Genomic DNA, 14134 nt, shown 5'->3' on the forward strand with positions numbered 1-14134 from the left:
CCCATTCGGGCAGCTCCTCTTCGGGTTCTGCCCCACGGGTGTGCAACCAGGATTCCACTGGCTGGGGCTGGCCTGGATGCCTGCGAGGCAACAGAGGTCGAGTTTCCTCTCCTTCTTTTAGGAAGTGCCTCGGACGGGATGATGGACTAAAAACGTGTCTGGTTGGGAAAGTAAATAGAAGCAAGGCAAATAAATAAAAATGCCCACAAGCAATTACAGGGAGGAAGTGACATTTTTATACAAGTCACTTTTCTGATGGACAACAGGCCTGCTTCGCTGAGTGCCGTGGGAATGCTTCCGGGACGGGGGCGGCTGCCCAGCAACTAGAGCTTCGTGATAAGAACATCAAACAAACAAAAAAGAGCACGCAAAGCCCACCCGGCAGTCATCCAAGGCTGGAAGTTACCGTTTGGGTTTTCACTCTCCTCTCCACCCATCGCCCGTGCGCAATTTCGGGCGTGGGGACCCTTTCCTGCACCGGACGCCCGGCCCGTGCTGCGCCTGTAGAGCGGAGCGTACCCCAGGCCTGCTCTATCCTGGCGCGCTTACCGGGACCCAGACCAGGAGCCTGGTGGCGCCGGGGGGCGCCCCAGGTGGGTCTCGGGTCCCCGCCCCGCGCGCCCGGGCCTGGGCCGGCCCCTGGGCGGCGTCACGGCGCGGCCGGGGAGGAGCGCGGGAGGAGGAGGAAGAGCGCGGAGGAGGCGGGCGCTGAGCGCCGGGGGAGGGTCGCCGCCGCCGCTGCCGCCGCCGCCGCAGCTGGGATCGTCAGGCCGGAGCCGCGCGGCCGAGCGGGCGGCGGGCGGAGGGGAGGGCTCGGCGGCAGGGAGGCTCGCGGCGCCCGGGCTGGCGGGGTCCGCCCGGGCCGGCAGCGTCCGCCCGGCGGCGGGAGGAGGGAGCGGCGCAGACAAAGAGCGGCGCCTGGGCGGGCGCAGCGCGGCCGCCGCCCCGGGACCCGCGCCGCTGCCCTCCGGCTCTGCGGGCGGCCCACGGCGAGGTAAGCGCGGCCGGGCGGGAGCGGGGCGGGGGCCGCAAACTTGGGGCCGTTGGGCGGAGTTGGGAGCTTGGCGGGGTTCGCGGGCCCGGGCGCGCCAAGGAAGGGGTTGGGAGAGCGGGTCCCCTCCGCGCCCCACCGGTGCTCTCGGCCCCGCCGCGGCCTGGGCGCCCCCCACCGCGGGCTGCCCGGCACCTCCCGTCTCGGCACCTTCCTGCCCGCCTTCCCGTCCCCACCCCCCGCCATCGGGGGCCGGCGCAGGGGCGGGGACGCCCGCCAAGGGCGCAGGCGGGGATCAGGGCAGGGGGCCCGGCGGCGGGGCCCCGGGGACTCGAGACCCCCGGGTGTGCAGGCAGCTCCTGGCCTGCTGGCCGGCGGCAGGCACAGAGCTTGGGGCTAGCGTAGGACCGTGCAGTGGCCAGGGTCGCCAGGGCGCGTGTGCTGGGGAAGAATAGCTGCGGATCGCAGGGCCCCGGCGCAGGGACGGGGGAGGCCGCGATCGGCCGAGAGAACTTAACTGTGTTTATTGCAACTATTTATGATCGCGCACAAAGCTGCTGTCACATCGCATAAAGGAGGTCCTCGCGTCGGCGAAGGGAGCTTTTGTGCCCGAATTCAGGCTCTGCGCCCTGCCCCAGATTTACAGGACTCTTACAGCCACCTGAACCAAAGTTTCTCACAATCGTTCTGCCTCTCGGTTTCTTTCGGGGCGATTTAATCACCGAGTGGTTCTGGAAACATTTGATGTGTGAGTTTTAAGGCATGGACTACGGTAACTCCCTTACGAACGCAGTTAGCTTTGCATTGTGTGGAGGGGTTTAATTTGCCACACACTAACTTGTAGACAATAAGGATCTCTGTGAAGGTCTGCGCTGGATGCTAGGGGTCATTGGCTGGTGGACCCCAGACACCTGACTTAAACTAATATTGTAACAGCTTCAGGACAAAGCCGAGCGTGCGTGGAGTCCGCCTTGTCCACTTCAGACAATTCAGGTTGGCAGATTCCCCTTTATTTGGCTTTATTTTACCAACAGGTTTAAGGTTGCTTCTGCCAAGTTTGCATCTGCATAATGGGATGAGCAGGCCCTAGTGTGGGCAGGAAGGGCTTAAAATATCGCACTGGCCAGCTCCCTCCCTCGACCCAGAAAGAAACTTGCCAGAGAAGCCGGTGGGCGTGGCTTGCTCGGGACCCACAGGTGGGGAGTCCCTTCCTGGCTCAGGCCCCAGGCCCAGTCCCTGCTTCTCGGAAAGGATTTTGTGTAGGAATGAAAGTGATTCAGGGCGTGTTTCATGCTTCTGTTTTGGATGTAGTTATCGAGTCTGAAAAGTGACTGAAAATGAAATTAACCTGGGCTGCTTTAACTTAACAGTACAGAACTGTGCTTGTGAACACTCCCTCAATTCACTTTCCAAGCGTTCATAGATAAACAGGTGAATTAGTAACAGGATTCAAGCCAGTGCGAGGTTTCTGTAAAGAGAATGGCAGTCACGGGACACATGGAGAAGAAATGCATTTCATCTGGAGATTGGGCTAGACATGTAGGTTTTTTGATGTTTGGAACAGGAATTTCCTGCGAAGCAAGTGTTAACCCTGCTTGTGAAGAAGTGACCACAAGGGAAAATCCTACCTCAGTATTTTCTCCCCTGGAGGTTGGTTAGATGTAGTTTTGATTGGAGACGGTGGCAGAATCTTAGTGTTCTTTTGGCGGCTACTTGAGGCTGAAATTGAGAACTTTGGCCATGGGAAGCTGTGGAGGTGCCTGGCCCACTTCCTGTCCTGGAGGCCTTGCATGGATTCTGAGCTTCTTTCCTGCTTCATAAACATTCAGAGGGATTGATCATGAAACACTGGATGAAATTGGGTCACAAATTACCATCAGGGAGAGTTGGCTGCTGCATAAACCCCTCTGTCCACTTGTGGAGAAACTGACCCTATTAACGGTGGGACTTGCTGAAGGCCCCTTTCAGGTAGTTGTGCTCAGTTTTCAGGCTTTGTGTTTTGCTTAGGACACACTACATACTTAAATCTTCTTCATCCCTGCTCTGTTTGACCCTGCTGTATTTACCCAGGCACTGTCATTTACATTTTGGGTTATTTAGCTTTTCCAAAACACAGCAGATCTTATGTACACAGTACTATATTTGAGAAATGCACATATTAAATACACTGGAAGTCTTCCTTGCCTGTGCACAGACTGGATAACCTTTTAAAATACCCTAAGACTCCCTGAATGGCACAGAATGCACTGGATTCCTTTACTTGATCACTTGCACTAGTTTAATTTACTCTGGCTAGACCAGGCTGTGTTGCTGTATGGGACACCCATTTTTCTGACTGCTCAGACTGGCTTGCTGTGTGCACTGGGAGAGACAGGGCTTGTGGAAATTATTTTCTGATATTAAAAATGAGGCTTAATGACTGAAGAGCTCAAAATTGCTTGCTGGAACTGCAGGGGAGGATGATGAGCGATGTTTGGGAAAACAAGTAAGCTAACTTTTTTCACAAATGAACTGGAAACTCCCCACAACTCACTCCAGAGGCTTAGGAAATTAGTTTTCCCATCCTGAGGGATTGTGAGTGGTGCTTCCAAATGGTTTCTCTTTCCTAAAATGGGTGATCGAAATACTTCACGGCATGTTTCAAAAGGCCTAAGCTAAAACATGATTTCATGTGTGGTGTTCCATCCGTGAGTTAAAGCAACTCAGAAGAAGGTCATGACAGCCTTTTAACTGGTTGTAAAAGTACGCAGCGAAAGCAAAACTAGTTTTGCATTTCTTTAGGCTATATAGGAGCACAATTAAAAAAATTAGACTCTTTTTTTCTTTTCCTGCGTTTTCCTTTGAGCGTATCCCAAAGTATGATTATTTCTGAAGGTATGAACATTAGCAAGTAATACCTCTGCCCAGTGATACACAGCTGCACACATGTGCGCTGGCACATACATTCCTACCTCAACAATCTCAGTCCTTGAAACTGTGGAAATGAAAGTTATTTTGATTGAGGTAGCAGTGTCACAGTGATGTCACACAGCATCACTGTCCCTGACAGCCTCTGTGTTCCACCTTGGCTCAGCCCCCTCAGTGTCCTGAGTTCTTACTTTTCCCAAGGGTCATCTCTTCTTTCTTTTCTTCCCCACATCTTATCAACTCCCAACTACAGGGATGGCTTCATCTTTGAACCGCTGCAGCACATTCTTTGTGTACCTGATTTGTCGTCTATGACCTTCTTTCCTACATTTTTAAAAAAATTTTTAATTTTTTTAAGGTAGGGTCTCACTCTGTCACCCAGGCTGGAGTGCAGTGGCACAATCACAGCTCACTGCGTCCTTGAACTTCTCAGTTCAAGCAGTCTTCCCACCTGGGCCTCCAAGTAGCTGGGACTACAGGTGTGTACCACCATGCCCAGTGAATTTTTTTATTTTTATTTTATAGAGACAGGGTCTCTACAGAAGGCTGGTCTCAAACTCCTGGGCTCAAGTGATCCTCCTGCCTTGACCTCCAAAATACTGGGATTATAGGCTTGAGCCACTATGTCCTGCCCTATGGGGTTTTTTTTGCATTCATCTTTTCTTTAATAGATTCTGAACCCCTTGGGGATAGACTGGTCTTGCCACTTATACACAATGGGTATGCAACAAATACTTACTGAATATGTATGTGAATATTGAGTTCCCAACCTGTCAATGTAGGGGCTCTGGCCTCCCACTGAGATGCGAGTGTTAAGAGACCTCTGGCATTCTTGTAAATCTGCTCAGAACCTCTGTCTGTTGTGGAAGACTTTGCCCTCAGGATGTCCAGGCAATGGGAGAATTTGGTCTGTTGCCCTCTTTATTTGGTAAATTTTCTGTCAAGTGAGTCATTTGTAGTCCTGAAGCTACATTTAAAAGCAAAAACAACTAAAAAACAAAGCCAAACACATACCCAACTGCATTACCTGGTGGGCTGGCTGAATGGTTTACTTTTGGAGGTTAGGCTGTTCATGTCAACCTGAATTCGAAACGCTGGGCAGAGCGTTTGTGATCCTGGCCTGGTTATTTGTGTCACCTCTTCTTTCTACTATTGTATTTGTAATGCTTTTAAGAAAAGAAGCTTCAAATGCACTCCGAATTTAAGTATTGCAGTTTCTTTTGAGACAGTTTTGGAAGGCGGGGTGTTTATGCTGCCCATTTGTTAGTGAGGACCTAAAACACCATGGTCAGAGAAGAATGACATGTACTAGTGCATGCATGCTGATTCATCGTTTGCAAAGTCCTCTGCACATGCACCATCATACTTAATAGTCAGAATAACATGGCACCCTTGGTTCTGGCCCTTGTTTCTAGGTAAGAGACTGGGAATGACATAGCTTGAATTTAGGGCTAAGTCCTGCAGGCAGCACATGAGGAACACCAACGCGTTGCTGGGTAGAGTTGTTTTTTTTTGAGGCAGTTTTTGGAACACAGTGTCCTCGGGTGTCTCTGCCTTTGCCATGTCACAGCTGTGTGCAGATATTGGTGGAGCAGATTCTGGGTGTGAGTTAACTGTGAGGTTGAGCAGTGTGAGGGGAGGCCGGCAGGAGCAATGTCAGTCTCGTGTCCTCACATCCTGGTTACAGGCTGAGGTTACCCTGGAAAGCCTCTTCAAGTTGAGAGAGCTTAGTCCTCTTTAGTGCATGTATTAGTCAGCTCCAGGTTATGTAAGAATAAAACATAGAGGCCAGGTGTAGTGGCTCATGCCTGTAATCCCAGCACTTCAGAAGGCCAAGGTGGGTGGATCATTTGAGATCAGGAGTTCAAGAACAGCCTGGCCAACATGGTGAAACTGTCTCTACTAAAAATACAAAAAAAAAAAAAATGGAAAAGAAAAAAAAAAAAAAGCCAGTTACACCTGGTGGTGCACACCTGTAATCACAGCTACTCAGGAAGCTGAGGCACAAGAATTGCTTGAAACCAGGAGGCAGAAGTTGCAGTAAGCTGAGATCACTCCACTGTACTCCAGCCTGGGTGACGACATGAGACCCTGTCTCAAAAACAAACAAACAAAATAGATACACAACAACATAATGGGTGGCTGAAGCTGCACATACTTATTTTCTCACAGTTCTGGAGGATGGAAGTTCATAATCCCGGGGCCAGTAGGGCTGGTTTCTGATGAGGGTCTCTTCCTGGCTTGCCTTCTTATGTCCTCACGTAGACTTCCTTCTGTGAATGCACGGGGAGAGAGAGGTCTGGTGGTGTCTCCTCCTCCTATAAGGACATCTGTCCTGTTGGATCAGGGCCCCACCCTTTTGACCTTTTTTTTTTAACCTTAATTGCCTCCCAAAGTGTCCTGTCTCCTAATATAGTCACTTAGGGGTTAGGGCTTCAGCATATGAATTTAGGGGGGACAATTCAGCCCTTCCCAGTGTGTCTGTCTAGGTTCTACAAGAGGGCTAGTGCTTTCAGGAAGACCTGGCGCTCCCATTATCCTGATCTGGGATCTGTGTTTATTTGGGGACACCTACCAGGGGATGGTTGGAGTAGTCAAAGTAAGGAGGGAATGTCAACTCTTTACATGTTGGTTGTAGCACCCCATAACAGGGAACAAGGTGCTGGACTTCCAAAGGCTGGAAAAGTTTTGAGTGAAGAGAGAGAAAAATCTTGACTTGATTTCATTTATGGAAGCTTCTCTTCTACATAGGTAGGGAGACACTTATTTGGGGGTTGGTTTGTCTCTGCTTGAGACCATGATAAAATATCAGTGATATGCGAAGGAAAAGTCTTTTCTGAGCCCTGGACGAAGAGAGCAAAGCAAGAGGTGGGGCCAATGGCAGCCAGGGTGGAGAGGCTGTCCCCTCTGAGCCTGCTATCTCTGTGATTGTGCAGTCTTTGCCACATGAGCAAACGTCCCTTAGCAGAATGTGCATGACGGTGGTGAGGTACACCCCGAGCATGACTGGAATGTTTCTGACCTAGGCCAGTTTGCCTTGTTCAGACGTGAGGCAGGGGCAGTGCCTGCATGACTGACCTCCCTCTAGTTCCAGATCTGTATGTTCATTCATGCTTTGTTTGTTCCTTAGTTAGTTCATACATTCATTTATTCATTCATTTGAATTATCCAAGTTCTTACTGATCATTTCCACCATCCCAAACCATTTGTAGCATCTCCTCCAACCTGCCTGCCTTCTCAGTTGTTTTCCCCATCACCGAATCACTGGGTCATCCTTGAATTCTCCCTCACCTCTCAACTAGTTATCAACTCCTATTGATTCTACCTCCAAAAGATCTAACATCTCAGCCCTGCCATCCTTTTTCTCTTTCCCTTGGACATCAAAACCATTCCTGCCAATCTGTCCCAGGGTGACTGCACCCGCATAGTCTGGTCCCGACCTGCTCTCCATTGCCCTCAGGTCAGTGTCTCAAATCCCCAGCATGGCAGGCATGGGCATGCATGACTGTGCTGCTTCTCTGTTTCTCCCAGCATCTAAATATCCCCTTCTCCACATACACACATGCTGAGCTACAAGTCATCTGTGGCCGCCCACTGACAGTTTGCTAATTGTGATAACAAAACTAAGTTTGTAATCAGTTTGTTTTTAAAGACTTCCCTCCATTGTGGCTGGTGAAGGGTTCTCCTGTGCAGTAATGGCAGGGCTTCCCCACTACAGCTTTGCGTAGAACTGAGCACGGGCCTGGCTCTCTGTCACGGGAGGAGGGGAGACTAAGTACAGAAAATGGTGCGTATGTGTGTTTTAATGCAGACCGTCTTCCTGCAAATGTCATTTGAACTGATGGGTTGTCAAGCAGTGCTGACCCCTTGAAATACAATGTGAACCACAAATGCGAGCCCCAGATGTAGTCATAATGTTCTGGTAGCCACATTAAAAATGTAAAACGAAACAAGTGTTACTAATTTTTATCATATATTTTCTTTTGCCCAATATATATATAAACTCTTCCTACATGCAATCAATATAAATTGTAATTAATAAGATAATTCACATTCTTTTATTTGTGTGAGGGCTTTGAAATACAGCATATAGTGTATACATTTACTGCACCTCTTGGCTCCCTCTCACTGCATTTTGAGTGGCTGCTAGCCATATGTGGCACCAGCCTTGTTGCAGAGTGTGGGTCTATACACTTTTCATGATTTAAGCTGCATTTGCTGTCTGTTTTCCAAACTTGAGATAGCTTAAGAGACAAAGTGGAAACAATGTAGAATAATTATAATGATAATTATTACTGTGCTTTATTGGGAAAGGTGTAACCTTTTTAAATATAAGGAATAATGTCCTACTTCATGCACTCAGTGCATGATGTTTTAGGGCACTAAAATCAGATTCAGTTAAAACTGAATGTGTCATCAAAATACCTTGTTCATTTTACAATTATTTAAAAACGTGCTTTGAATTCTAGAAGTTAAGTTACCAGTGTAAAATGACATTTTTGTATGTCAGTATTCAACACATTTCTTTTTAAAGACTTTGTTCAGCACCTCAGGAAAGGCAAAAAAAAAAAAAATTGCATACAGATATACTGTACAAGTGTTATTTTGTTACATAGATTGCCTAGTGGTGAAGTCAGGGCTTTTATTGTATCCATCACTCAAGTAACATACATTGTATCCATTGAGTAATCACTTCCCATGCCATCACCCTTCAGGTCTCTGGTTCCATCTGGATAATGACATCCAGTTATGTCTGTGTTGCTGCAAAAGATACAATTTCATTCTTTTTTATGGCTGAATAGTAGTCTTTTTTCTTTATCTAGTCATCTGTAGTATTCAACATATTTCTGATACATATTAAGTACAATCTAAAATCATATATTTTTAAAGTGAACATTAGTTTCTTCCCTCACACATGGACACACACACTGTAATCTCTGTTCTAAGCACTTTATTTACACATAATAACTCATTGGGTCCTCACTAACAGAGCATGTGGTTACTTTCTGTTTGTACCTTCATGGCTAAGGAAAGGGCTGCCATGTCTGAGGTTCCACAGTTAGATTCTGACCAAGCTGGCCGCCGTCCCTTCATTAAGATGTCTCTGAAAATACATAAAACAGAATCATAAACTTTTATTATGGTGTAAGATTTGAGAAACATTGGTGGAAAATCAATGATAAGGAGTGGAGCTTGGATACAGGTTCATTCTGGGAAGCCCTTATCAGCCAAGTGGTTGGGGAAGGCCCTGGACTTTGGAAGGACATAATGAGTAACCGATATCTTGGAGGAGGGGAAGCCTTGGACCATCGTCAGTGGACACCATTGGCCTGGCTGCTCCTCTCACCCAAGCCCCTTGCCGTGTTCTGTAGGCTGGTGGTCCCCCACCTGCCCAAGTCTCCAACTTGGCAGGAAGCACTAGCATCCCCTGGGGAGAACCACTGTTGGAGGGAGCTGCAGTGCCACTGGGAGAAAGGGAGTATTTTCTGTTGCAGTCACAGTGTATTAGCTCAAGCGGCCATGCAGGTGCCATCATAGATGCCTGTGTGATGTGCCTCTTCATCAGCAGCTGTGTGTTGGGTCCCCACCCTTGTCTCCTCCACACTGGGGGCTGAGGAAACAGGATTGTGTGTCTTCTCACTCTTCCAAGTGGCCCTGGACCTCTATGCCCTGGAATAGCTTGCACGAGGCCATTTTTGCTGCTACTGTTTTTCTTTAATAAGTTGCTATTGTTGAAGTGAAGATAGGCAATTAGATTCTTGATGAAAACCTTGTAGCTGGACATACCAAATCCTTTCCTTTTGTGCTTTTATGACATCTGGGAAGGTCTTGAAGAATTCCAAGGTGGCTTTGGAATCTGCTTCTGAGGTTGTGAGAGAGGCCAGGTCAAATCCTAGTGTGGATTCTTAGGAGACTGCTGCTATAGGTCCTGATGCGAACTCTGACACTGGCTGCCCTTCCAAGTGAGTTGTCTGTGCCAGCCTCTTGAACCTACCCTTTTGCGTTGAGAGGGCCGTTGGGGGCCATCAGAGGGTTGAGCAGCCCTCTCTGGAGCAGAAGGGACTGAGAGAGATTGAGTCTGGCGTTGGGAGAAGCTCCTGCATATTCCAAGTTTCAGAGGGGCTGCAACTTGGGCAGTTTCTTTCAACTCACAGGTTTAGATTTGCAATCACACTGCCTCTCACATGGCCACTTCTATATGTAGCAGGTTCCAGGATGTGTAGTGGCAAAGATTTGTTTACTTAAACATGCTTAATTTCCCAGCAATGGTGGGGGCAGCCAGGAAGTGAAAACTAAGTTAGATGGTGGGGAGATCACAGGGGGATGGCTAAAAAGATGCGCATGCCCATCTTAGAGGACAAAGTCCATCAATGCCTCCTTCGATTTTCCTTGAAGGTTGTGTCTCCATTTAATATCTTAAGAATTTTGGCTGAATATTTAAGGATGTCTTCAAGTCAACAAATATTTTAATTATGTCACTTATGAGCCTGGCTGCCAGAGAGAAGAGCAGTTGCTGTCTATTTCATGCTTTCCCTCTCATCAACTGTCTTCATTTTAAGGACAATCACTTTAAAAGCTTGTATCCCTGTTTGTGTGTGTGTTGGGGGGTGGAGGGGGCGGAGGGGGCTGCATTGGTAATAAAACAGTCCCCCTCTCTCCTCTTTTTTTTTTTTTTTTTAACTGTTCTGCATGATGGAAGCCAGCTTGGAGACATTGACATAAAAACCACAAGCTGCTTGAGTATTTTTAAATAACAAGGGATTCACTGAGTTATGTTAGAGACAGTTTTTGGGAAATTTAATATAGGTGAAGAGTGAATTTTCATTAAGTGACTTAAAAAAACACAAACAAACTTGGTAGCAGAATCTAGAAAGATGGTTATAAAAACAAATTTCCATTCTTTGTATTCTTCTGGCTCTCCTTTCACTTTTCACATTTGTGTGTGACTCCCTTCATGCCATCTCCCCCACCCTGAACACCATTTATCTTAAAGTTTGTCTGTTTCCTCTGTGTCTTTGTTACTGCACTCACATGACCTTTCCTTTATGTACTTCTGTTATTGTCTTCTTAGGACCTTCCTAACCTGGGTTTACAAGGTTCTCTTCCCTTAAATTAAGCCATCTGTCTTGCTTCAGTTCCCTTTTCGTAGTTTTCTTACTAGGTCTATTTTATATGGTTTAGTAGACAAGACCCAGTGGTGACTACGAAGAAACGGTGGCATTATCATCTTTAAAATAAAGAGGAGGGTGTCAGACACCGTGCTGTTGATTTTCATTTTGAAGCTTTGCTGGGTAGAACAAAAGCTCAGTTGATTGATCACCTATAGATTAGGTGTCTAGTGTTGAATTTGTTGCTTCTAAACTTGATTGTGCCAAGCACCTCGTCATCCCTCAGCCATCCCAGTGGGTGTGGCTGATTCCATCTCCTGTAAGAAGTAGGTTTTCCTTTCATGAATGCATCCGGTTGATGAGGGTTCCATGTCTAAGGAAGAAAATATGTTTTCAACACACTGCACTTCTGTACATATGGCTTCTCATTCATTTTAGCTCTTATTCGTTATTAGAACTAGATTGGGAAGTAAAAACAATTTACTTGTGCAGGTACACAGATACCTTTTTAAATGTTAGTATTTTGAGACACTTAATTGAGACTCGAACCCATGTCTATAAATTAATGGTGCTCAATTGGGGCAGTTTTGCGCATGTGGGCATTTGGCGAAGTCTGGAGATATTTTTAATTGTCATGCCGGTGGGGTGCTACTGGCGTTCAGTGGGATGCTAGACCAGGGATGCTACTAAATATCCTGCAATGCACAGGACAGCCTCCACAGCAAAGAATTAACTGGCTCAAATGTCACTATTTAAGCAACCTTGATATAAGTGAATGCTGCTCTGCTTTATTTAAATGTTTAAGTCAGGGGCACATGCATTCCTTCACACGGTTGCCTTTGGAGATCAATTTTTCTTCTATTTTAATAAACATGGTGAAACAATACATATGTGGAGATCTAAACATGATTTATACATGTATGCAGTTAAGCATGCAAGGGAGAAACTGTAATGTAACTGATTTAGCCGTTTTTCTTTATCTGTAATAATACTAGTGTTAAAGTAATGGCATACATTACTTTATTTCTCATTCAACGTATTTCAATCATAAACATACAAAAGGCTGATTTTGTTGGAAACATTTTGATATCTTGCCGGGATGTGATAAAAGTACATTCCCCTCACAATGCCCACTGACGTGGAAGTAATGAAGGAGATTTTATCAATTACTTTTAATAAGTAATTGATTTTCAGAGTTTGGCCTAATCAAAGACATCTGTTTTCTCAGCTCAGAAGCCTTATGCTGGTGATTGTCTACAGAAGCAAGTTTGTCTTTGTTGTTACTAAGGTTCATAGGAATCTAGATTCAGCCTGATAATTTTTTGAGCTGGTCACATATGTTAGCTTTTGAATGTTTAATTTCCTTCTTTGTGTAGTTCTAAAATAAACTTCTCAGGGGAGAGAGACTAAATATATCACAAATTAGACCTTACGAAGGGAAAAGGAAAGGGGAAATTCTAATCTGGCTGCTAGTCGCCGACTCCCAGTGTCTACAAAGCTGCCTATTACCTGGCCTAGCGTATGATATTGCTGTCTGAATGTACTTTTTTCCTTTTTAAATAGGCCCTTACTTGATCAAGTAAGATAAGCCTGGAGATGCAGAGAGCTGTCAATTAGAAGTTCTTTTGACTCTCTCACTGTCTGCTTTGTATGAATTATTTCCTGTTCCATTGTTCTTCCTTTTGACTTTGTTGCTTCTTCCCCCTCTCTTCCTGTTCTGTTTCTGGGAAACACAAAATCAGCACTTTGCAAAATTTTGAGCTTTCCTTGGTGGAGGTAGTTAAAAGTACAATCAATCTTTTCTTTTCCTCAATCGTCCCATCTCAAATGGACTGAGAAAGACCTCTGAGAGAGAAATTAATAGTAATTCCTTGGACAGATTGGAAAGTTCTGAAGTTGCAGCTTTGGAACAATGTGTGTATCTCTTTATTACTTGCACACTTTGTATCATTTGATTCTAACTTTGTCAGGAAGAGGGAGGCCAGTGTTGTTAATTAACCCTTTTTTAGGTGAGGAAAGTGTGGGTCCCTCACTAGGGCACAGTGACTGGCCCACTGGGGTTCTGTGGTGAGTGGCCATGGGGAGATGTCAGGCCCAAGCACTGTGGCCTGTGGGATGCCCCAGCCCCCAAGTGTCAGGCCCTGGACTTCATTCTGGTTTTATATTGATGTTATTGAAGTTCCTTCCTCCCTCATAACATTTGCCTTTGTGCAGTGACTGCTTGACTTTCCATTACAATGGGAGTTGGATTCAAACAGTATCATTCTAAACTTTATTTTATTTATTTATTTTAACTTATTGCTTGAAAACTATTAAAATTAGGATTAAACCTGAAAAAAGAGCGATGAGAATGCTAGCCCTTTGCATAAAATCAGCAAGAAAAAGGAAACAGGGAGGGAAAGAGAGGAAAGGAGGGAAAGAAGAAAGGGAGGAAGGGAGGGAGGGAGGGAGGGAGGGACGGCGGGTGGGCTGAATTTTATTTTTTATTTTTTGAGACGAAGTTTCAGTCTTGTTGCCCAAGCTGGAGTGCAGTGGTGTGCGCTGCCTCCTGCGTTCAAGTGATTCTCCTGCTTTAGCCTCCCAAGTAGCTGGGATTACAGGCAGGCGCAACCACACCTGGCTGATTTTCTATTTTTAGTAGAGATGGGGTTTCTCCATGTTGGTCAGGCTGGTCTTGAACTCCTAACCTCAGGTGGTCTGCCCACCTTAGCCTCCCAAAGCGCTGGGATTACAGGCATGAATCACCACAACTGGCCCCATTCTGAACTTTATTAATGGCTTGTGTAAATCTGAACTTCAACAATCTTGATTCATATGAGAAATAGAGATGTAGAGTCTCCTTTTTCTTTGCTACTAATTTGGCTAAAGTTGCATAGCTAATTTTTAAACTCTCCTGATCTCTGTTTTGTCTTCTGTGAAACTAGGGGTTGCCTGTAATGTACTTTTATAGTGTTTTATAGCCCTGACTTTCCGTGTTAAAATTGGGATGGAACACATCCTTGATTATTAGGGGATTTTTTTTCTTCAAAGTGGCATGGGATGAACTGACGTATGTGTAAGCTGATGTTGCTGTTGCTTTTCTCTGAATGTAGTTAGGAGGGCTGGAAGTGTACGAGTCCAGAGTTGT

General features: G+C 46.2%; 1 protein-coding gene across 3 annotated transcripts in view; it reads left to right on the plus strand.

Annotated features, from left to right (window-relative positions):
* Positions 1 to 767: 767 nt before the first annotated feature.
* The window catches only part of NCK2 (NCK adaptor protein 2), a 148023-nt gene continuing 134656 nt past the window's right edge, over positions 768 to 14134 (plus strand). For 2 of the 3 annotated variants that reach the window (XM_064371693.1, XM_064371694.1), the window contains exon 1: positions 953 to 994. The gene's annotated coding sequence lies outside the window, so the exon portion shown is untranslated. Of the gene's footprint in view, positions 995 to 14134 lie in introns of all 3 variants that reach the window. The other variant, XM_021670976.2, reaches the window with a different exon arrangement.

The sequence above is a fragment of the Aotus nancymaae genome, unplaced genomic scaffold (assembly GCF_030222135.1).
Source record: "Aotus nancymaae isolate 86718 unplaced genomic scaffold, 86718_ANA_hifiasm-v0.15.2.pri h1tg000155l, whole genome shotgun sequence".
In the NCBI taxonomy this organism is placed as follows: Eukaryota; Metazoa; Chordata; class Mammalia; order Primates; family Aotidae; genus Aotus; species Aotus nancymaae.